The sequence below is a fragment of the Motacilla alba genome, chromosome 9, assembly GCF_015832195.1.
Source record: "Motacilla alba alba isolate MOTALB_02 chromosome 9, Motacilla_alba_V1.0_pri, whole genome shotgun sequence".
NCBI classification, from domain to species: domain Eukaryota; kingdom Metazoa; phylum Chordata; class Aves; order Passeriformes; family Motacillidae; genus Motacilla; species Motacilla alba.
The window spans coordinates 19,200,036-19,223,528 of NC_052024.1; the positions used below are offsets into that span (position 1 = coordinate 19,200,036).

The 23,493-nt window shown below is 46.3% G+C and overlaps 1 long non-coding RNA gene across 2 annotated transcripts in view; it reads left to right on the plus strand.

Annotated features, from left to right (window-relative positions):
* The window catches only part of LOC119704434, a 122,371-nt gene extending 101,763 nt beyond the window's left edge, over window positions 1-20,608 (plus strand). For both annotated transcript variants that reach the window (XR_005257973.1, XR_005257972.1), the window contains exon 4: window positions 19,662-20,608. This is a non-coding gene — a long non-coding RNA (uncharacterized LOC119704434). The remainder of the gene's footprint in view (window positions 1-19,661) is intronic.
* Window positions 20,609-23,493: the final 2,885 nt, after the last annotated feature.

A 23,493-nucleotide genomic window follows, 5' to 3' on the forward strand; every position in this document is an offset into this window, starting at 1 on the left:
CAGGGGGTTAAATCCTGTGGAGGAGTGATCCAGCACTGTGTTCTTTGGAGGGCACAGGCAACACCAGAACGGATTGGCTGTGGACGTGGAAAAAGAAATCTGATATTGTGAAATGGAAAAAGGAGAGCTCCTGGTAGGGAGGTAAAGAGGGAGATGGATAGTGGCAGGAAACAAGGTTGGGTTGGGCTGCAGCGCTGAATGTGGTGTGAGCACTGAACCCCCTGCCCAGCCAGGCAGGCAGAACAGGTGTTGTGTGTGCCACAGAGCTGATGAGGCCAAAAAATATTCATCCCTTTTACCCTTGTGGCCATGCCTTTGATTGCTGCTTGTCACCTCAGGGCTCTTTGTCACAGCCAAAGCACAGCACTGCACAGGAGGCTTTGCCAGGGCTGCAGGAGTGTGACATGCCCAGGTCTGTGACAGTTGTGCAGGGAGACAGCGGGCTTTGGGAAAGAGATTGGGCTGGAAAGGACAGCAGAGATGCATCCCCATCCTTGTCCGTGTGAAAGCTCACCTGGCCCATGCTGGGGTTCTTGGGGGGTTCTGTGCAGGGCTGGGAGCTGGGCTCCATGATCCCTGTGGGACCTTCCCAAGCCAGGACATTCCATGATTCTCTCTGCACAGCTTGTGTCACAGAACCACTGGCACTTTGCTGGCCACCAGGCCAGGGCACACCCCAGCAGCAGCTGTGGGGCCCGTGTGGCTGAACAGGGGCCTCTTGCTCAGCACCCAGCATCCCTACATGATTAGAGAAGAGCTGGGGCCCTTTCAGATATTAGCGGATGGTAAATTTTCCCCTTCGTTTGTTATTCGTGATGAATAATGAATTATTCTCCTAACATTTACTATGCTGTTCATTTATTATACAGGACAGGGGAATGTTTAGAGCTAATTATTGCTAGGAAGACTCTGCATTTGCAAAATATGTGACTTTTGCATATTTTTATATTCGTGCTTCAAGTGGGGGAAGGGCTGTTTTTCTGTTTTGGCAGGGCTCAGCGCCAGGCATTGCTGGAGAAGCCAGACAGCCAAGTCCTGGGGAGCCAGGAGGAGATGGCCTCCTGAACAGGGAGAGGTTGGGGATACTGTTTGTTATGCTCTAAGTACTGTATTGGGAGGCTTAAGTGAGTAATATCCTTAACAGTGGTCTACCAAGGACTGTAAATTGTCAGTTGTCAAAACTAACTGTGCTGTGCTGTGCTGCTGCTCACCAACAGATTTATCCTGGCCATTTACAGTTGGTAAATAATTTATCCATTATTTTGAAAAATGCTTTTAAGGAGACTCGAGCCTCATGTCCATCTCCTCTCCCCTGGGTGCAGCACTCTGCTGGTTCCCCAGGGCCAGCTGTGTCCCTGTCCTGCCCGTGCACAGAATGGTCACTGTCCTGGTTTGCCTTGAGTGTCCTGCTACAAGAAGCAGAGCTGGCAGAAAAGTTGCAGTGTCCCCAAAGCCTAGCCCTGTTTGTTGCTCCCAGTTTGAAAGGGAGCATCATGGGGGCACCCATGCCTGTGCCTTTCCAAGTCCTGTGTGACAGCTTGTGGGTCCAACCCCCAGCTGGAGAGAGCTGGCAGAGATACCACTGACCTTGGTGGAGCAATGTACGTTTACAGCAGGAGACAAGCTAGTTTGTGCTGTCTAATATCCTCCTTATCTTCATTATGTGCCTAATATCAATGTCCCCTTGTGGCTTCTAGAGATACCCTTACATATCTCTGGATAACTGTTACCAGAGCTAAGCCAGTGAGAGGTTTATAAACCCATGGGGAAAGATAGTTCAACACCATGTTTCTGAATAATTGATTATCACACGCTTCAGTATAAAACTGATCTTCAGTGATACCCTTTTGGCTGTGCCTCATCATCCCTTTTTGTTTTATTTTCATTCCCCAGCAGAAATCTCTTTCCACCAGCTGCCTTTGTAACCTCGTAAGAGCATTGTGAGCTGCCAGTAAATGATCTTTTATTTTATTTTTCATCCTTGTAGTGGTAAATTATTGTGTCAGCCCAGAGATGATGCAGGTGACTAACCTCATAAAATGTAGTAAATGATTAATAAAATCTCAAATAACAATAGCTCCATGGGCAGATCATAACTCGCCTCTCAAGCAGCCCCATGCCTTTAGAGGATACAGGCTGATTGCTCTGTGGGTGAGATTTTTTTTGCCATGAGACAACAGAGAAATGCCAACCTAGAAACAGCTTGTGAGCACAGAGAAGAGAGACACCACACCCTGATTTCCAGGCACAGGACCCCCCTGCACTGAGCAGTGTCAGCACAAGCTGGGGTCCCACAGGCAGCTGCTGTGCTCTGGTGCCACTGGGCCACAGCTGGCTGGACACAGGGACACCAGGGGCACATGCTTCAGGGCAGGGGGACCCCTGTGGGCATGGCAGGATGCTCACACCTGTGGGTGATGGAGGGAGCCTCTGCTAAACCATAGCCATGATCCCAGAGACACAGAACAACTGCTCCAGAGTCTGCTCCAAGGGGCTTTTAAAATTATTTTTCTCTTCAGACAGGGACAATTACTTTTGGTAAGGTTAAATTGGCCTCTTGGATGGAAAGGCTGCTGGGCTGAAGCAGATTTCAGAGGGGATGAGGGTTGGCACACAGTGACAAAAGTGGTCCCCACTTACTGAGAGATTTCTGGAACAAAACAACTGTCCAGAGGCAAACAAATGCTAAAGAGGAACAGATAAATCCCTTCAGAAAAGCCTTGCCTGGATTCTTGCCTGGCCTTCCCAGTGGGAAGCGGAACCACCAGCCAGCAGGGCTGGGAAAGGTGTGCACATGAAGGCACTTTATGTTCAGTTTTACAAGACCCACAAAACTCAGAGCTGCAGAGGCTGTGCCTCAGCTGCACCCCCATCACTTTGGCTCTTACCTCCACAGACACAGCGTCCCTGCAGCACACAAAAAATGCCTTTCTTGAAGCAACTCTTAATTCCCTGAAAGCACAATACGGGACAGAGACCTCAGAGAAAGGGAGACACACTGTACTTTTCCATGCAATTCCAACTATTAATATTCCAGTATTGGCCAAGCACTTGTAGAGCTGTAATGAGAACATCCTCTTATGTGCTGTTTCCAGGATTTATGCACAACAAGCAATACATAAATATCAATTAATGAAGCAACTATAGAAAAATTAATTAAAACATGAGAGGATAGAAAAGCCCCCTAAAAAGGAACGACATGTTCACAAACCCCTCCCTCCTGCTCAGAAGAAAGCTCTCATTTCCAGAGGAAGGAAACCATTAATTTTTTTTAATTGCACAATACTTTTAAATTAATTTCCATAAGCACCACGATGGAAACAGCAAGTGGGGGAGGGAAAATCAAAGATTTCAGGCTTAAATTAGGACTCCATAGCAGTCTCTTGCCTGCAGGTTCTGATCCACATTCCATCTATCCCTTAATTTCCCTGTGGTGGCAGAGGTGCAGACAGCAAGGAGCAGCCTGACTGGGGTCATTCATGAAGTCCTTAGTGTCAGGGCTTAACTAATGGCACCTAAACCTATAAACCTAAAGCTATAACCATTAATGCATTTATTAGTCTGAATTAAATTAAAAACTATTAAAGAAGACAGCTGAAGGTGAAACCCCCACATTCATGGTGAGGTTGCTTTTCTTTTTCTGTGCAGTGTTCCAGCCACAATCTGGACCTGGTTTGTTAGCAGAAAGTGCCAGCTGAGTTGACCCTGGCTCCAGCAGAGCCATGGGATTCTCTGCATTGGCCATCCCAGGATGTAGCTCATCCTGCTGGAAGGAAACATGGAACAAAACAGGGAAATGGGCAAGGAGCACCTCATGGGCCAGCCAGGCAGAGAGCCACGGACTGTGCTTGGCAGGCAGTGGGGCCAGGCTGGAAAACCTTTTGCAACCTGCTCACCCCCAGATGACATCTGTGACTATTTTCCTTCTTTCTGTGTCACAGTGATTGTCCCTTTGGGTCCCACAGAGTTCCAAGGAGCTGCCAGTGGCAGGCACTGGACTTGGAGAGCATTGGTTGCAAACAGTAAAATACTCTCAGGCTTTTTTTTCCTCAGGCTTTTCCAGCTGAGAGCCAGGGATATCTATTCACTTTCAGCAGAGAAAAAGTAGATCAGTGTGACTTCCTTTTATAGAAAATAAATGGAAAATAGGGCAACTCAGCAATGCTTTTCCTGCTCTTCCAAGAAGTGCCCGAGTGCTCTGCATCCATGGAGGGGGTAACCACACCAGCACTAGGATAAATAAACTGCAGCAGGGTCTGCTGCACACATCAGTGCCCTACAAAAACTCTGGCTCAGGGATGCACAGCCAGTGTCTCACCACACACTCACCACCTGTTATCCGAGGGACTGAGAGGCTGGACCCTCATTAACACCACCAACCATAATAACATTTTCCTTTGCCAGCACCCAGAGCTGAGATTCCAGAGTGTTTTCCTTCAGGCAGCACCCAGTTGACTTTGTGTGCAGCTGGAGGTTTGCCCAGCTTGGTTTGAACCAGCACTTCAGGAACTGATCAATGCTGCTCCCACCCAGCAGCTCAGGGTGCTCAGCAAAGAGCAGAACTTCATCTGACCTACAAAATGCAGGATATTTTACAGCATCTACCTCAGAGCTTGATGAGCAGATGCAGATTTTCTACAAATCACTGTGCATGTGAGGCCAGGTGTGAGGAAGGGGTTGCTGAAGGCACCAACCTTCAGGCCACGCCTGGTCCCCTGCTGTCCCCTCTCAGGAAAGGTCACCCCTGCCTTCCTCCTAACACTTTCTCTCCTCAGTAAGGAGCTGCTCCTTTGAGTTATTTTGCCTTCTGCATTTATCAAAAATGTCACCCATTAGTTGTAATGGGTAAAATTAATATTTTGCACATGTCTGGGGTTACCTCCTGGAAGCTCCTCACAAACGGTATGAAATCAGTTCTTACAGTGAGCTGGGCAGGTCGGTGCCTATATTAATGTGTCTGTACTCCCACACCTGGCTGAGGATGGTGATCAGAATTTACAGCTGTGCAGCAGGGGAGCCAGTCAAGATCTGGGGAAGGCAGTGGTGGGGTCAGGAGCAGAGCTCAGGGTTATCAGAGTCCCCAGCCTAAAGGAGGATGTAACCTAGGAGAAGGAGCCCCTCCTAATGCTGGAGCAGAGTGGTCTCAGCCTTTGGCTTTATTATGCCCACACCACGTTGACTTGCCCTTTTCCCTTCTTTCCACCCTTGCAGCAATACTTAGAGCTGTGCTAACAGCAGCTGGTTCATCACTTCCCTCCATGCTGGGAGAAGGGGTTCTGCCCAGGATCACTTCTGAGCATCCCAGTGGTGATCAGTGAGCATCACCACAGCTCTGCCTTGACCAGGGAGCTCAATGCCTTTGCTGCAACTCCACCTGGCATCGGCTCCCACAGCAGGACAGAGCAGGGCATACAGCCTGTTTCCTCATTTAACAGAACTTGTTAATTTTTCTCTTTTATAACCTGCATCATTATCAGCAGCAAATTACTGCTATCGATAACTCATTAGCAAATAAAATGAAAGACAACGCTGCCGACATCTGTATGGAACCATGTCTGAGTGGCTCTGGCTCCTGCTTATTGGGCTTTTAGTATTCATTAAGGCTGGTAAACGGTATGTGTTTAAAATGCTGATCTATGCAGCATGTGTTGAACTCTCAATCTGCATTAGCTGAGGCAGCGGCTCGTACCAGCTCTGCTGCCTAACGAACTTGATTTATCATCCTTTCCTAAGCCCTGTTTATGAGGCTGTTTTGTTTGTAATGACTTAATATTTTTTTCACATGGGAGAATTTATCAACATCTGTGCATCACATTGTGCCGGGTGTCCGGGTGGCCTTGGTTGCAGTTGTGGAGCAGAGCTGGGACAGAGTCGCTCTGCTGGGAATCCTGGGACTGCTTCCCAAATGACAGCTAATTTAAAAGGTGGTGCTTCCTCTGGCCATTTGTATCAAAAGAAGGAAAAGCCTATTATCATTTCCTATCTTGTCCTTTCTTGGTCTGGCTGAGGAGAAGGAGTGCAGGGCTTGGGAGCTCCCTGCCACGGGCTGCCAGCCAGGTCGGATGGCAGAAAAAAAGAGGGGTTGGACATCTGTACTGTAAAAAATTATATTTGTGCATGTCACCAGGCACTGAGCAGGCAGGATGTTGTTCTGACATTGACTCTGTCCTCTCCAGCAGGCTTGACCCTGACCAGATAAGATGCTCTGTGCTGTTCTGTTCCTTATCTCTAAAGGCTGCAGCCCCACGACATCAAAGATACACAGAACTGTTCCTTAGCACAATTACCCACAACATTTTCAGCTGGTGCCCTCAAAACCTGGCTCACAGTCTGCCAAAAGCATGACTTCAGATACTTTGTGCACAGCATGCTGCTGTTAGACAAAGACCAGGCATCTTACACCACCGTAATGATATTCTCAAGCATCTTCCAGTGGCCTCTGGATCTCCTCTGGTCTCCCTTTTGCAAACCAGGGCAGCTCCCTGAGAAGGAATTCCCTTATGTAGAAAATGTCTCTGTGCGTTTGAGGCTTTGTTGGTTGTGAGTTTGTTTTTTTATAGTCAGCTAAATAAATATAAATATTTTAAAGCTAAATATTAAAACATAAGAAGCTTTCTCTGATATGGGATTACATCCAGCTTTACTAGAAATATGTGTGGTTTCCTACTTACATGTCTCTGAGGGTGGAAGGTAGACATCAGTGTTTCCAGAGTGTCTGGGATGGAAAGGTAATTGTGAAACACTTGGAGCTTAGGGCACACAAGCCCTTGTGGGCCTTGCTATTGCTTTGGGAGCTCAGATCTGAACCCAGACTGCTGGACTCCCCACCATGTTTCACTGCCAGGAAATTTCCCACTTCCTGGGAAATGTCTTTGTCTGAACCACAGACAAAAATCAAAGAAGATGACTATTGTTCTGACTTGGAAAAATCAGTATTTGATGTTTCTATTCAAAGGCCAATAGACCCACATGAAAAAGCCACCTCTGAGCTACACAGAGCAGCAAAAGGGGGAATTGGGAACCAGGGTGCTGCTCATCCAATTTCAGGTCTCCTTGTGCAGCAGACCAGTGTGACAGCAACGGTAGCAGTAGTCCTCTTGTAAACACACTTTACTGGATCACACAGCAAATTTGTTTTCAATTTGCTTATTCCTGGAATTTGGCATATAACTTCTCATCTACAGCATCTGTGGAAATTTTTATTAGAAGGGGAAAAGCAGTGGAAAAGATCCACCCATCCTGGATTTGATTTCTGGCTTGGCCATTAACTCAGGCCATCATTATGCAAACAGCCACTGGGTTATCTGACTTCATGCATAAAGACTTGCTGTCATGAGGGGCTGGGGCAGCAATGCAGGACTTTAGGGGAACATCTCCCAGTCACTCCATCTCTCTGCATCTAAAATATCTCTAAGAATACTTCTCTCCCAAGGTTGAGCTGACTTTTATGGCTTTACTTGGAAATCTTGAAGGGGAAGTGCTATTAAAGCACAGAGAATGATTATTAACTGATGGAGAGGTATTTTAATGAAATATGCTGGCAAGGTTCCCTTTACTGTGCAGTGCCAGTGTTAAATAGGCTGCTTGAAGAGCAGCATATCTTCACTTTCTGAGTGAATGGCTGAGAAATACCCAGAGCTGCTTCCCCCAGTGCATTTGTTGCTGGGTTGTTCTTCTTTCTTGCCATCTCTCCTTCATCTCCTCCCCAGTAAATTCAGTGTCAGCTCAAAAGCTGAAGCAATCCACAGTATTCCTCTCCTGAGTTTCTCACTGCTGGAAAGCCTTTCTCTGTGTGATTCAAAGAGCCCACATTCCCCTTGTGTAACCAGTCCCAGGAACTCAGCCAACACTGATTCCCCAAAGCTGTCACTGGGCCCAAATGCTCCTTGGTAGCTGTGCTTTGGCTTATCCCACCCAGGATAAATGGTGTGGGGGTGCAAAGGGAATCAGAAGAGATGCAGAGTTGTGGGTTTTGACCATGATGAGTTTCTTGGAAGGCATCAGTGGCACTGGACACAAAGCTGAGCTGGGCTCTGGAACCATCATCTTAGTGCGGGGAGATCCCTTCCCCCTCACCCTGGGCAGGGACCTTCTCTGTGAGGTTTGGGGTTGTTGCACTCCAGTGAAATTGGTTTTGGTTGCAGAAAGCAGGAGGAAGCAGGGATTGTTCACAAAGGCTGATGACCAGACTGGCCACAAGTGGCCGAGCTCTCTCCAGCCCCTGAAGCAGGAAGCTGCAGCAAGATCTCCCCACAAGCATGTCACCAGATACCATTTCCTTGTGAATGACCTTTTGTGCTGGAATTGGACTGAAATGTGCTCTGCTGAGAGGACCATTCCCTGAGCTGTCCTTTTCCAGAGGCAACACATCCTCACAGCCAATGACTGCTGTGGACTGAGAAGGTCCCTTTGCAACCTGGCCAAATATTCCTATGTTACAGTCACGTCCTCAGCATCAGCAGGGCTAGCAGGCATTTTCCTTCAGATAGTTTTTTCCCCAGATCTGCACAAGGAGGTGACTTTGGAGTTCCAGTGTGTCCTCCTGAGACTTTCAGGTTAGCTACAAATTCTGGATATGGGCTGTATCTTCTTTGCTCATGCCAGTCCTGCTGGGTGCCACAGAGAAGTGAGAACCAGAACTTTGTTTTGTGGCCATCTCCAGCAGTTATCACATCTCTGGGCACGGGAAGTAGGTTGGCAATTCCCCCCATGTTCATTGAGCCCCTGCCAGTGTGCCATGTGAATGGGAAACCAAAACAAGTCCTAAAACCCCTGTAAGAAGAGATTGCTGCAGGAAGATCCACTTCTGCAACCCAGTGCTACCTTCGAGGAACACAGCGAAAGCCAGCCAAAGACACCATCTGTTTGCAGTGGAACGTGTAAATTTACATCTATTTCTGAGTTCCTGCGTTGTGAAACTGGAAATGTCTCAGCTGCAGCGTGCACAGGACATGGAACAGCATGGAGATCCACTTGGTGTTTGAGCCCAGGACATGTGGAGGGCCTGCTCATACTGGAATTAAACTAGGTGAGGCTGTAGCAGGCAGCAGGAACCATTGCAAAACTGTGTCTCCAGAGCCTCTGCAAAGCTCCTCCAAAGAGCTCACCCAGGCCTCTCCGTGGAAGAGTAACAACTACTTGATGAGCCAGTTTCCCACATTATGTATCTGGCATTTCCAGTGCCTTTCCCCTGAAATAGTTGGATTTCTCTTTGTGAATCATTCAGATTTGCATCAGTTAGAAGCCTGGCTGAACAGTTCTATTTTTTGCTTCTTCTGTTATCTTCCAGTGGTTCACCTCACACCTCTTTTCCTTCTCTCAATGCCTGTTCCTCACACCAAAAGGGTGACTTTTTCATCTCCCACCTCCTTTAAATGTCTTGTAGGAATGCCTGAATCTCTGGACAGAGAGATCATCCACCACAGAAGGCCAGCAGCCATGGCACAGCAGGCAGAGGCTTTGCAGATTGTTCTGGGCAACCCAGAGGTGGATCCCACTTACTGACCATGGGCTGGAGCCCCTTGGTTTGGAGACCAGCACTCCAGGTTAACGTGGGCCCTTGATCTGTTAAATCCCAGCCTTTGGGAGTTGCCAGCCCCTGGAAGTGGTGTGTATCAGCACAGTGAATGTACAGTGGTCATTCTACAGGGCAAGAATGCCTTTGGGACATTTTCTAGCCAAGAAAGGCCCAAATCCTCGTTGAATTTTCAATGTTCTCCTGTACAACAAACAGTGATAAACACGTGAAAAAAAGGAAACTGCCATCAGAGTGCGGAGCACTTCCATGAACTATTCCAGAAATATTAAATACCATGGGCACGGAATGATCATGGTGAGGTCTGGAAGTGTGAATATCCTTGACTTTCGGTGGCTAAGGTGAACATTTCCTCAGCCATGTTAAAGCCTATTAGTTGTGTGTTAGAGAGCTCTGTCTTTCTAATGCTACCTCCCTGCTCATTTGTCTCACAAAACCATTTCACCCTCCCCTCAATTAAAGTTGCATGGAGCCTTCAGCTTTGTCAATGGTGTAATTTGCATTTTCCTTGGCTTGTGAGCCTTGGGGCTTTGTCTTGTGTTATATAGGATATGCTATACAACAATTAGCCTGGAACCAAGACAACATGCGTTTACATGATAATGAGCTGTTTTCTTCTTCAAAGCCTGACTCGTGTATTCCAGCCATTTCCCAGTCATTTAGTATGATTCTAGCCAGTATTTTTCAGGAGGTTTTGGCCAGCCACACAGCTTTGGGACGGCAGGAATATGGCTGCTATGACCACTTGCTGCCAATCCTCAAGCTGGCAGGGCTGACTGAGAGTAATGTAGGACAGGTGAAGAATTGACTGGGTCCTTCAATTATCATTCAATAGTTGCCTGACATTAGCATTTTGAACCGATACTAATTTTATTTTTTAAGTAATATATTTTATCCTTTTTAATGCATTAGCTGGATGCTGTGAAACACTTTCAGCAGCCTTAGTGTATTCTTGCTGTTTTCTGATTTCACAGGGTTTGGACTCATTCCTATTTATTAATGCTGCCCCTTGGATAATTACAGCTCCCCTCCTCTGTGATCGTCTCTGATCGTATTATAATTTCCTTTAATCTTCAAATGAAACTTCCTTAGATTCAGGATCCAGAATGAATTTGAGTATTATTGATCAAAATAATGTGCCACATCTTAAAAGAGCCCTTACTACATGGTGTATATTCTTGCAGCTCATTACAGCAGAATCACTTAGAAATGCAGTCTTGTCCTCTTCCCTGTAATGGGAAGAAATGATATAGTCTTGATGATAGTATTGTTCCCCCCTTTCGGTGCAGGATTAGCATCAATCAGCTGGACAGCATGATTGATTTTCTAATTAATAAGGCATTTGTATCAGCTTGCATAACCACACAAAGCTTAATGGGTTCCCTACTGTATCTGAAAACAGATTTTGTGTGTGTGTGAATTTACTCCTGTACTTGGAAGCTTTTTAACCAGTGGCAAGGCTAGTTGTAGAATCCTTTACCTACAGCTCCGCAGTGTAGTGAAGGATTTAAAGCATGTTTCACTAATCACCACAACCAGATTTAAAAGCTTATTTTGAATGAAGGCTTTTGTTCCAAGGCTGAAAAACAATTGAGAGGTATGGGAAGAGGAGAATTAATGTCCTTCAAGGTGAGCTCAAAATACAGTTGGTGCAGCACTGCTGCACAAGAGCACCAGGAGTGGGGGCTGCTCAGGGCACTGCCCTGCCCAGCTTAGCATTGCTTTTTAGCATTTTTTGGTTTATCCTAAAACAATTGCTGGGCTATCAAAATGATCCATCCAGCTTCACCCTGAGCTCTGTGAGCTCCCCTAGGAGACTGTGTGTCACCCTGAATGCTGTAGCAGCTGTCACCTCAAAGGGATGCTTGAGCTAGAGAATTCCCAGCCCCCCAGATCTCCCAAATGTCAGAGATAGTGGCCAGGGCAGGGAAAGGCCAGTCAGTAACCTTAACTCTGCCCCATGCCAGGAAAATCTGAGTCCAGCTGCCACAGACACAAGACTGGAGGGTCACAGTGTGGCCAGGTGGTGCCGAGGAACTGGGCCATGTCCTTGGTGAATAAATACACAGAAAACCAGAGGAGAGCTGTCCCACTTCAAGCACCTATTCTGGGTTATGGCAGCTAATTGCTGTGATGGCATAAATGATTCAGGGTGTGAGAAGCTCCCACCTTGAAGGGCTGTTTGCAGCCAGAGGCATGGCTGCATCTACGGCAATGCACCTGGGCCACGCTGCATGCTGGATGCAGTTTCCCTGGGAGGATGGTGATGAGCCATCAGGCAGAAGCTGAGCAGAGAGGGTGTCCTGTGGGACACCTGGCTGCAAGAAAAACACTGGCTTGAGAAATTCTCAGCTGATGCACCAGTTTCTTGCACATGTGGCCTTCCTGCGCTGCCAGTCCCAGGGGAGCAAAGCTGAAATCAATGAGAAGAGCTGGCATCTCCTTCAGTTCAACTTTGATCTGGCTGCACTGAGAAAATGGTTTAATTCCCATTTTGCATCGCTGTGTCTTTCAACAAAAGGAGAGAAACTGCGGGCTCTGCTCCTGGTATGAATCTCCCCTTGGCTGCACGGTCCCCAGGAGCAAAAAGATGAAACAAAAGCTAAATCTTGCAGGCAACCCAAACGAAACGAGGTCAAAGATGTTCCATGATTTTAATCTACCCTGTAAATTAAATGCAGTGCAGATGGGAGCATGGTGAAGCTTCTTCACAATCTTTTGCCCTGGCTTACACTTCCCCAGCCCCCTTGCACTAAATTATAAATCGGATGGTGAAAGCCATACATCAGCATGGATTTTGGCCCCTAGCCCTAACACACTGTCTAGAGAATGAACAAGCTTCACAGTGTTAAAATAAATAGACTCACTCATAGCCTGGGATGATTTAAACCAGCTCTCAGTGCAAGAATCAGCGGCCACCCATGTGGTAGTTACAGCATCTGGGTCAGACAGTCAGGGATGGCAGCTCACAGGCTGGGGGGGACTGAGGGGGGCTCACACCACTCACAGCTGCCAGGAGAACGGGAATGTAAAGCTTTGGGGGGAAAAAGACAATGAGAATAATCTGCTGTGTGAGCTGTGCAGGCTGCTACCAACCACCACACACAGGGCTGGGGGACTCCTGGCCTGGTCCAGCTGATGCACTTGATTCCTGCAACAGAATCACACGATATCCTGAGATGGGAGGGACACACAGGGGTCACCAAGTCCAGCTCCTGATTTGGCCAAAATGGTGATACTGGTTTATAAAGAGGTGCTTCCACTAAATTAAGAACACCCCAACCTGGCTTTAAACTGCACTAATCTGAAGTGATTTACTACATGTAACATGAAGGCAGCTCATTCTCTGCTGGGATATAATGACATACCTTTGGAGCTACGTGTCAGATCATCCCTTGCATCCCAGTTTTGGCTCCCAGAGGACGGACTGGTTTGCTGCTAAAGAGAACCCAGTCTGCATCAGCATCTCCACACACCTCAGAGCTGCAGCTGAGGAACCAAACTCTCAAAGCCTTTTGTAAAGCAACATCCCCATTCACATGATATAGAAAGGTCTGTGATTTCTCTACCTAGGATGAAAAAACAACAAAACAGTTGCTGGAGAGCTCTGAGGGTAATGAGGCAGGATGGGCTGAGCTCATGTAGCAATATCCCAGGGCAGTGGAACTTCCATAGGAATGCTGCTGGTCAGCTGAGACTGTGCAATCACTTTAAACCCCCAAGGATGAGGTTTACACTCAAATATTTCAGCCCTCCTCAGTGAGGTTAGAAAAGCACACAGTTAGAATGACTCAGCTGATGTGTAATAAGGGAGGAGAAGATGGAGTGCATGAGCTTTGCCTTGTATCACTATCATGAGAGACTGGTGCGAGCCACAGGCTATGGGGACCTTTCCTGTCCTGGTGCCCCAGCTGAGCAGAGTGAATTTAGGGGCTGGAATTGCCCTGTTTGGCCACAGGCAGATGCCTCCCTGGCAGAGCAGTGAAAAGTGCTGGGTGTGGGACCTCCTGCCCTTGTCCAGATGCTGGAGGAGGATTTCCAGCACTTGCATTAACCTTGGAGGTTTTCCCAAGCTCTGTCGAGGCCGCTGCTAGAGGATCAGCTGCAGGCAGCCCTGAGACACAGCTCTGCTTGGAGAGAGCAAAGCCCCATCACCTGGGCAGGCTCCTGCCTCCTCAGCCTTCCCTTCACCTCTCAGCCTCCTGACATGCCCACTGATTTTTTACTTCATGTATCCCACAATGCACATGTCCATCTTGGAATGCCCAGATTTGTGCTGAGATCTTTGATTGGAACAACACGGGATGCTGGAACACCAAGTGCAATCAGCTCCTCTTGCAAGTTGTTAACTGGATTCTCATTTAGATTTCATATTTGTCCTATGTTTCATCCTTCTGGGGAATTTGTCATCCCTAATTAATCTTGGATCATATAATATCTTGTGTAACCACCTTATTGATTGTTCTAAATGTGCAATCATTAATTATTTTGCTTACTCCATTGGCTAAATGGCATTTTGTTTTTTGAGACCAGCTCATCCTTTGCTCATCAGTTCAAAATCACTGGAGTTATTCCATGAATTCACAGATTCATTATATCTTGTTAATAAAAGGGGATAAAGCTGTCTTCTGTAAATCATTTTATTTCATTTGGTTTCCCCAGAATGGAGAAGGAGATGGAATATTATCCAGGATTTCCTAAGCAAGTCCATCTGTATTTTCAAGTGGCTTTGGCTGAGTGGTGAGAAGTGTCAGTGAGCACACCTCTGCCTGTCCAGCCAGCAGAGTCAGGGCATGGGGAAACGCCCCAGTGTGCACTCAGAGTGGGCCAGGAGCATCCCCTGGTAGCACAGACTGTTGTGACTGCTTCACAAAACCTGAGGGAAAAGCTGCTGGAAAGCAAATATCTCTGATCCTCCCAAAAAGGCAGAGTTCTGTCATTTGGACATCCAAGTTGTTTAGCATGTGGCATATAGTCAATCCCTGAATTTCAAATATTTCACCTGTAAGTAAAAATTAGTCCACTAATATGTTACACCATAGCTTTTTCTTTTCTTTTTTTTTTTTTACTTCATTTTTTTCCTAAGACTGTTTTCTCTGTGAACAGTGAGGCTTGAGCAAGGTCCCTGGTGGATGGCAGCCCCAGTGCTGTCAAAGCCATGGCACTTTTTAAACTGAAGTTACAGTCTGTTACTTAAGTCAAAGCTGATAGTGGACAAGAAAAGAGATGTTTTCATCTCAATAACTGAAAACAATCTCAGTTTTATCTATACATACACTCATTGAATTTCCCCCTGCCTTCTCTGTTGGATTTCACAGTCGTGCTGTATTCCAGTTTCTGACAGTGGAGATGTAGAATATTTTATGATTCTCCATCTCCTCTCCAGGAATAAAACCCTGCTGGGTTCAAGCACTGTGTGGCCGTGCTGTGTCTGGTGCAGCCCCACGTCACCACTGATTTTGAGGGTGTTACAGAGATCTCTGATCCCAAATATCACCCTTTTCCCAGTTCTTCCTTGTCCTCAGGAATGCCATTGCTTTTGTGGTGAGATTTGCCCATATCTCTGACAGCAAATGCTTTGGGAAAGTGACCAGCCTTGGTAGATGTGGTAGAGTGTTCACACATGGAGACCTGATCCCAAATCCGTGTCAGCAGTGGGGTTATTCCCACCAGCCTCTGCTGGCTGTAGTTCAGGTGCCTTTTTTGATCTACATCAAGTCTTTCCCTAGAAGGGGATATTGGCTTTGAGCTGTCTCCTTCTCTTTCAGAAAAAAAATCCCAACCTTAAAGGTGAAATTACTTAACTCACTCTGTGTCAGAGATCAAGGAGTGCTACATCTGTTTTTTTCTCCTGCAGCTCATAGCTGCAGAAAGGACAGATTATCCAGGGTCAGGCAAACCCCATCCCCCAGCTGGGGAGCAGAAGAGCGTTCCCATCACTGCTGGAAGACTTAAGGATGGAAGTATCTGAACAGCTGCCTGCTTAAAACCTCTGGCTCAAGCAGAGATCAGGGCAAATATTTCTCATTTCTTGCAGAAATGATAAAAGGAAATAAAAATCCGAAAACATTTTGTTAAAGGGCAGCTAAAAGCAAAATAGTTTTATAGTTATTTTTACTAATTCATTTTAATTGAATGCTGCTACATTCAGTCTCAGAGGACCTCTTGCCACAGCAGCTGAGAAGTGGGGGGCAGAAGAACCCCCAGCTCTGGTCACCCTCTGCTCTGTGCTCAGGTACTCCCCAAAACAAGCACAAGTATGAAGATAGAGAAATTGTTTTCAGGCAATATTAGAGATTATAATATAATATATTATCTAATATTATAATATAATATAATATTAGATAATTTGGAAAGCACTTGGGAACTTGGGAATGATTCATGCTGAACAAGGTGAGAAAGTGGCAAATTTCAGGGCAGTTATTTGACTTTTCAGCCTCAAAACGAGCACTATTATTTTTAACATTATTCACTGATGTCATTGTAGCAGCTGCTTGAATCTTGTGGGGTTTTAAATCACCTGGGAAAAGGGGGATATATTCAGGTGTGTGGCACACCAAGGGCTGGGGAGGCATGGCTTGGTCAGACAGGCTGTGGCAAAAGGGGGTTAATAGTCCATGGCATGATGCCCACGTTGTGGGAGAATCCTCAGGCACAGCATGGACAGGAACTTTTCAGCTGCCATTTGGGAGAAAATCCCGAGCTGGCAGGGAGCTGCAGTGAGACTCAGGCTCTTGTTTTCTCTTCAGTCACAGAGGGATGTGGCTCACCAGCCTTAGGTGGCAGCAGCCAGGGCAAGAGAAGGGCAGAGGGAAGAGCTGCAGGATAAACGCCTCCAGGGTCCTTCTCTCTTGGATGGCCTCCTCCTCTCACCCCTGAAATATTTCAGAGGAAGGTTTATCTTTAATTGCAGAACGTTGTGCCGAGTCTCTCTATTATTAAAATGACTCCTGATTTTCTAGGGGTATTCTGTTAATTAGTAGGTTTCTCCTCCCAACTAGGCTGTAAATGGAAAGAATACATACTAAACCGATTGCCCTACTTATGCAGCTACTCGGAGGAATGCTAAGATGGATTAACATGCATAGCAGAAGGCTTATGACCCTGGGAGACAGAAGAACCTGGAATAACCTTAATATCCTGTCAACTTGCATTACTGAGCCTCAGTGAACAAGAAGAGCCTATTTAGCAGTCTGTCTTGGAGGAAAAATTCATATCTTTTATCTGCCTTATTCCTCCCTCTTTTCAAATGGAAGTGGGTTTTTTTTTTAATCTCTCCCGAATTTATTTTTCTGAGGCATAATAAAGCTGTGTCACCCCCCCCACATCTCCCCATCCTAAATAACACCCCCACTGCATGGAATGGCTCAGCTCTGGAGAGGTGCCTTTGTCATGCTGGTGTGTGGTGAAAACCATCTGCACCCAGCTGGGCAGAGGCTGCTGAGCTGACCCACCCTGCTGCTGTCACCGATGCTGCCCACGTGTGACATCAGCAACGTCACCTCTGTGCCCCTGCCTGCTCCGTGTGAGGCACCACGGTGCCTGTGCTGGGCAGAAGGAAGGTGAGCTGCCTTAAAACTGTATGAATCCCCCCTCCCAAATATTTTATTCTCCTCCATGAATTGCCATCGTGGATTTCAGATCTGCCCCAAGCTGAGCCCTATCACCCAAACCCCAGATCTTTTACTGTTCCCAATCCTCCCAGTCTGGGTGTCTGGGTTCTTCTGGATGACTGATCCTACTGGAAAGATGGCAACCATCACACCCCTCTTACCAATGCACATCTCAGCCCTTCCAAGCCCCTTCCATCACGTAAATAACTGCTAAGGGTAGCAACACTCTTAATGGAATGTCCATCCCCTCAGAGCTCTGTTGTACATTCAACACCTGTGAAGATCACTGGAGTCCATGGAGCTAAACACACCCCTTTGTGCTGAAGTGACAACTTAAAAGTCCCTTAATTGCCCCCATGCTGGGGACAGCCCAGCCCTGGCCAGCCCTCTGGTCCCAGGAGCATCACAAAGGGGGTTCCTGTGCTGCAGGGGGAAACTTTAATGGGAAATGCAGCAGTGCTCCCATGGCAGGCAGAATCTTCATCATCATTAATTATTCCTCCTTCCCTCACCTTTCCACTGGGGGTTTAGCTCAGCCTTGATAAAAGAGGGGGGTATTTCTTTAATGGAAAAAAAAAAAAGAGTCAGAAATGCATCTCACAATTATGGAGTTCAGTCTAATTAGGACTGAAAAACACACATGTAATTGCCTTATGTGTCTGCTCCTGAGATTCCCTTTCAGTGTTAAATACGTGTGGAGCACCTTCCCTGATAAATGACATTTTTCTTACAGTTCCCAGGGAGCAAAAGGAGAGAGCCCTGTGCTGCTGCCCCTCAGGAAGGTCTGCTCCCCTCCAGCCCTGCTGCAAGGGGCATTCCAGAGAACTGGAAGCAGAAAATAGCCCCAGGGTTTGGGACAATTCCTCATGTCCGTGGAGGGGAAAAAATGTGCTGAGCATAGAAATAGGTCAGGGCTGAAGCAATACATCCTCCAGTTGCTTTGCTTGCCTCCCTTAAATAGAGGAAACACCAGAAGCTTCATTTCTATTCAAAGTGAGGGCCTTTGGGCTCAAAAACCCTCATAGCAAATGCATAAGGAGGGAAAGCAGCAAGTACAAGTATTCCTCCTGTATGAAGGAAATTAGAGAATGCAGTGAGGGGAAAACCCCATCTGGGACACATACAGTATTTATTCCAGCTACATTTTTCAAAAGCAGCAATCGAACTCTGCTCCTGCTGAAGGATATAATTCAGCTCTCACTGAGGGAAATAGTAAAACTCTCATTTAACAGGATAACTGCTCCTCGCCCAGTCCTTGCTCCCTGCCTGTGGGTGCTGCCCACCCTCCCCTTCCCCTCTCCCTGCAGTGTCCAGTGCCAGGGGGATCGTGGTCCAACCTTGCCACTTTCCCAGCATGTCCTTCCCCTTCCCCAAAAATGCACCCATGTGTAGCAGCAGCATGCACTAGCACTGCAGAGGATGTGGTATTGATTTATAAATATTTCTGCCTGGAGCTGCAGGGTGTGCATGCTCCATGTCAATGGGCTGGGCATTCAAACCCCTATCATGCCTTTAAACAGCCATGTGTGAAGAAGGGGTAAGGGGGATGTAGGATCCAGGATAAGTGTTCCAGCACTTGTCCCACACTGGCAGGAGAAGGGAAGAGGCAGAACAATTTTCAGAAGCCAGTTAAAAGGTCAGCCAGGCCCTCTTAAGCCTGGGTCCTCCCCCAGTGAGGAAATCATAACCTTCTTTACACCACAACCTGTCAAAAATATAAGCATAATGTACAAGCCTGGATGTGTCAACTAAAGCCAGGGAGAAAAATGTCTCTGGGACACAGCCAGACTCCAGGGAGTGCCTGGCTGCAGTGCCTGAGTCATGCTTGCACATTGCAGCACACATATTTCATTTGAGTCCAGTTGTCAGGTTTTGTGTTTATTGTGTCACCCAGATGGGGTGATGGCATTGCCAAGAGAGTTTCCATGGTCTGGCAGGCTGGCCTGGCACTGAGGGGTGAGTGGTGGCACAGCTCACACCATGGTGAAGAGCTGACTGCAGCAGGGTCCTACATTTATGCTTGAGGGTCCAGAAAACTGGCACAGTAGAGAGATAATAATAAAAGAAAAATCACAGTGAATGAGGACAATGAAGAGCTCAAATTATGAGATGCCAAATTGCTTGTGAAACTGCCCACAAGACAGAGGAAGATGGAAAAAGATGGAGAAACTTCTCTTGACTTTGGTTGGTTAGAAAGGAGGCGAAGAACTCACCTGTTGATTCCTTAGGGTTTCCTCCAGCATCTCATTGGTTTTGTACCTGCCCTTTCTGCTCAGATCTCCTTCAAAGTCCCCACCAGGACTATGGGAAGAACCCTTTGTGAAAATTCACCCTAAGAGCATCATTTTCTGAGTTATTCTCCTTTCCACTGCAGCTCCAACCAGCAGAACTATTGCTGGACCCTTCACATGGAGGGACATGTGAAGCCCACTTGTGATCCTGTAAAATTGCTGGGAAAACTGGGAATGGCAAAGAGACCCTTGTATGACTTTTCTCCTTTTTGTTTTTTTAAGGCAGCTGCTTGGCAAGGAGGGGCTGTGCACTCCTGGAAGCAGAAACACCAGAGCTGCTGGGAGACAAGGCAGAGAGAGGAGGCAAAAGGCTGAGATGAGGATGAAGCACCAGAGACAGCCCCATCCTGGCATGCCAGTAGGCAACTAAATAATTGAAATATTTCCTGTCATGTTGCCATGTTTTCATCGTGTCCCTTACGAAAAAACACTGCACATTATGATGCTATAAATCCTTATTATCTGTATATACACAAGCAGGAGCTCCCCATTACCCAAAAGAAGGGTGAATCCCATGAGGCACATTAATGGCCTTGAAAACTCCTCCTGTTATCTTAAACCTTGCTTATTCGACCTTATTTAGTACATGATGGTGGGATAATTGAAGCTGTCCCTGTGTTTTTTTACAAAGTGCAATAACTACATTAGCATCTGCAGCTCCATTTCCTTATTGCACAGATATTGATGCCTCCTGGAAAGCCTTGTGAAATCCTCTGCTTGGGGACAGTTCCACTGCTCTGCATTTTCGGGGCACGTTAGCTGGGGGTTCCTGTTTGTAGCATTTTTAGCAGGAGAGCAGGATTGCTGCTTCTCACAAACCCATCTGCTCCTGCTGCTCATTCACAACCTGGAGCCACAGACTCCTGTCATCTCCCTGTCACTTTGGAAAATAATAACTGTGGGAGGACAATATAATGGATTGTTCACTGGCATATTCCTAGATATTAAAGGTGCAATTTGGGGGTTGGTTCCAGAAAAATGGAAAATTATTTTATATGGGTTTAACATAATTATGAGCAAATTAGGCCTGATCCTCATCTCACTTGGGTCTACATTCACTCACAGCTCGTGGAGCTGGCTGGTATTTTTAGAATGTGAAGTCTTCTGTAACATTTTTTACAACAGAGGTAATTTGGAGAGAAAAGTTCTGTAATTTTCCTGGGCTTTTTTTCTGCTTCCTTTTTGGCTTTTTTTCCTTCCTTATTTCAGTAAACACATGCAAAAAGAAAAAAAAAAAAAAACCTTGCAAGAATTTTCCACAAAGAGAACAACATTTTGTGTTTTCTTGAGAGCATATTGTCAGGCAACAGAGGAACACAACAGAGGCAGTTTGGGCTGAGAGAGTTGTTGCCCAGATAGTTTTCTGTCCTCTAAAGCTGCCTTTGTCCCCCAGTACCGTCAGGGTCCATCAAATTCTGCTGCTCCAACTGACTGCCAAGGGAAGCTGCGAAAAAATTTTTGCCAATGATGCTCTGCATGTAAAAAAAAAAAAAAAGAAAAAGAAAAAAAGAGGAATTTCAGCAATTATTATTTTGGCATTATTAAAAATAGGCTTTGGATAAAATGCTTAGAGGAGAACTAAGCTCCAATACTATAAGCCAGACAGAAAGCATCCTCTTTCCTTCCCACTGCTCTTTCTTCACTGTGAAAGTCGAGATGAACAAATTTCCCCTTTATTTCTCAGACAACATTTTCTCTCAGAGTGAAGATATAAGAGACCACAGGAAGGTAAAAAGGTCCTTTTCAAAATTGCTATGGCTTTTCCTAATGTTTTATAGTCTCCAATTACCTTCATTGGCCAGTGTCCCCTGAGGCCTCAGGAAATGCAATGACAGCAGCAGTGATCCTCATGACTGATGGACTTTTTGGCAGATGCTTTTAAGCACCAAACCCTGGCTATTTAGTGCCCAAATGTGTGCAAACTGAGTGGTCCCCATGAGCTCCCAGAGCTGTAACCAGAGCCCAGCATCCCAATGGAAAGTGCTTCTTTAAGAGCACCTCCAACATTTCAGAGCCTAACGTGGGGGTGAAAAACCCTTCCTGGCCATGGCACCTCCCCTTTTCTTGCCATTTTTATTCTCTCTTATTATTAAAAAGAAAAATGCTTTCAAAATCCCTCATTCTTTTCCAGGAGGTGGGAGCCTGTGTTGCCTGGAGCATAAATCCCATTTCTGGGATCCCAGAAACCATAGGTGCAGCTACAGCTCAGGCAGGTTTAGGATGAGCCCTGAGTCCCAGGGGAGGGTGGATGAGGCTCCCTGGATGTGCTCAGGCCGTTCAGCTCTTGTTTCAGTGCTGGTGATTTATGCCCTGATGATCATCTCCACCTGATGAGTTATTTACAGCTGATTTTTCTGGCAACAAAAGTACCTCAAGCCCTTAACAGGAGCATTGTTTTGGGCTGAGCATGGGGGCACTGGGGACAGAAAACAACCAGGGGAGCACAGCAGCCATTCAGTGTGTCTCAGGACTTCAGGCTGAGGACAAAATAAAAGCCCTGCATCAGGAGAGCTCACTGCTAAATGATAACTTAAGCCAATTATATGTGCCTCATTCATCTTTTAGATAAGAAGCAGAGAGAAACAGTTTTTCTATTTCCATAATCATGCCACTAACTAGACAAAACGTGATAATCCATAATGAGCTAGGAAGAGAATTAAATGGAGAACAGGGTCTTTTGATGACTTGCCAGTTTTCTCTAACATCATTCATACGGGTTATTGACACAGGACCAATTTTTCATCCTCACTTTAACAGGACTCCCATTATTACAGCTGAAAAATGGCAGGCACAAATGTTTGCAGGCACATTTTGGTACCTTAATCCAAGATTTCCTCAGATTTACAAGTTCTTAAATGTAAGTACAAGCCAGGTGCCCAGGAAATAATGTCATGGGCAAACAGCTGCAAATACTATTGCTGTGTGATTGGATCTGGTCTCCGAGTCTGGCCCTCAATAACCACAAAGTGGGTTTTCCTCCTCGTGAAACACACTTTGTCACCCTTATTGGCCAGCAATGAACTGGAAATAAATTTCAGAGAGGCCAACTCCAGGCGAGAATTTGAGATGGTTTTATAAAGTGTCTGGGAAGAGAAAGCCAAAAAATGTTGGGAGATTTGTGGAGGAAAATACAGCTTAGTCTGAGTTTTCTAAAACTTCGAGGAAAAAATTAAAAATACTGTGATTCCTGGAGTGACTTGGACTCCTGTGTTTTCAGCTCTGCAAGCAAGAGCATGCACTTGGCCACTTCCAAAAGTCTGTCTTTTGGGTTCCTTTTCTCCCAGCCCTTTCCTTTGAGCCCAGACATCCTCAGCCCTGGCAGAACAGCCAGGTATGCAGCCATGTGCTGAAAACCACGTTGCCAATAACGTGTCAATTTTATCTCTCCCCCAGGACACCAGAACTTTTTCCAATAAAACACCAATTTAATTCTAAAAAGACTTCTCCAGCTCTCACATTCATGAAAAAAAAAATACTCACAAGGATAAAGGAAGAACCCCAAATTTATTATTTCCACTAAACTTCCCACAGTCCTTTAAAGGACTTTTTTCTCTGGATGCTGAAGTGCTGCTGTTGTGTCCCACAGGGCTGGACACCTCGTGGCCATCGGGTCCCACAGCAGGAGGGCCTGGGCCACCCTGGGGACTGGGGCTTCTAACAGAGCCACTGTGGTGCTCCACCCCAAAAATGCATCTCCCCAGCAGACCCCTGGCAGGGAATATGATGGAAGGTGAGTCCATGCTCATCCTCCTCCGATTTTTCTTCATTCTTCTCTTTTTTTCAGTTTCTCAGCTCACTCGATTTGAGGTTGGGATGCACAATCTGGTAATATGACAGCAACAAGGGACTTTAAAGTCTTTTCCTGGTCATTACTTATTGATTGCCTAACAGAAAACTCCACTGGGACTGAAAGGAGGACAGAAATTCTTTCTGGAAAGCATTAATCCCTCTTTTTTAAGGAGATTGAGTTAGATTTTTCATGGTTTTTTTTTTTTCAAAGCAGAAGCTGCAGGGGTGGAGTTTTCTTCAGCTGAAACATCTCAGCTAGAGCCAT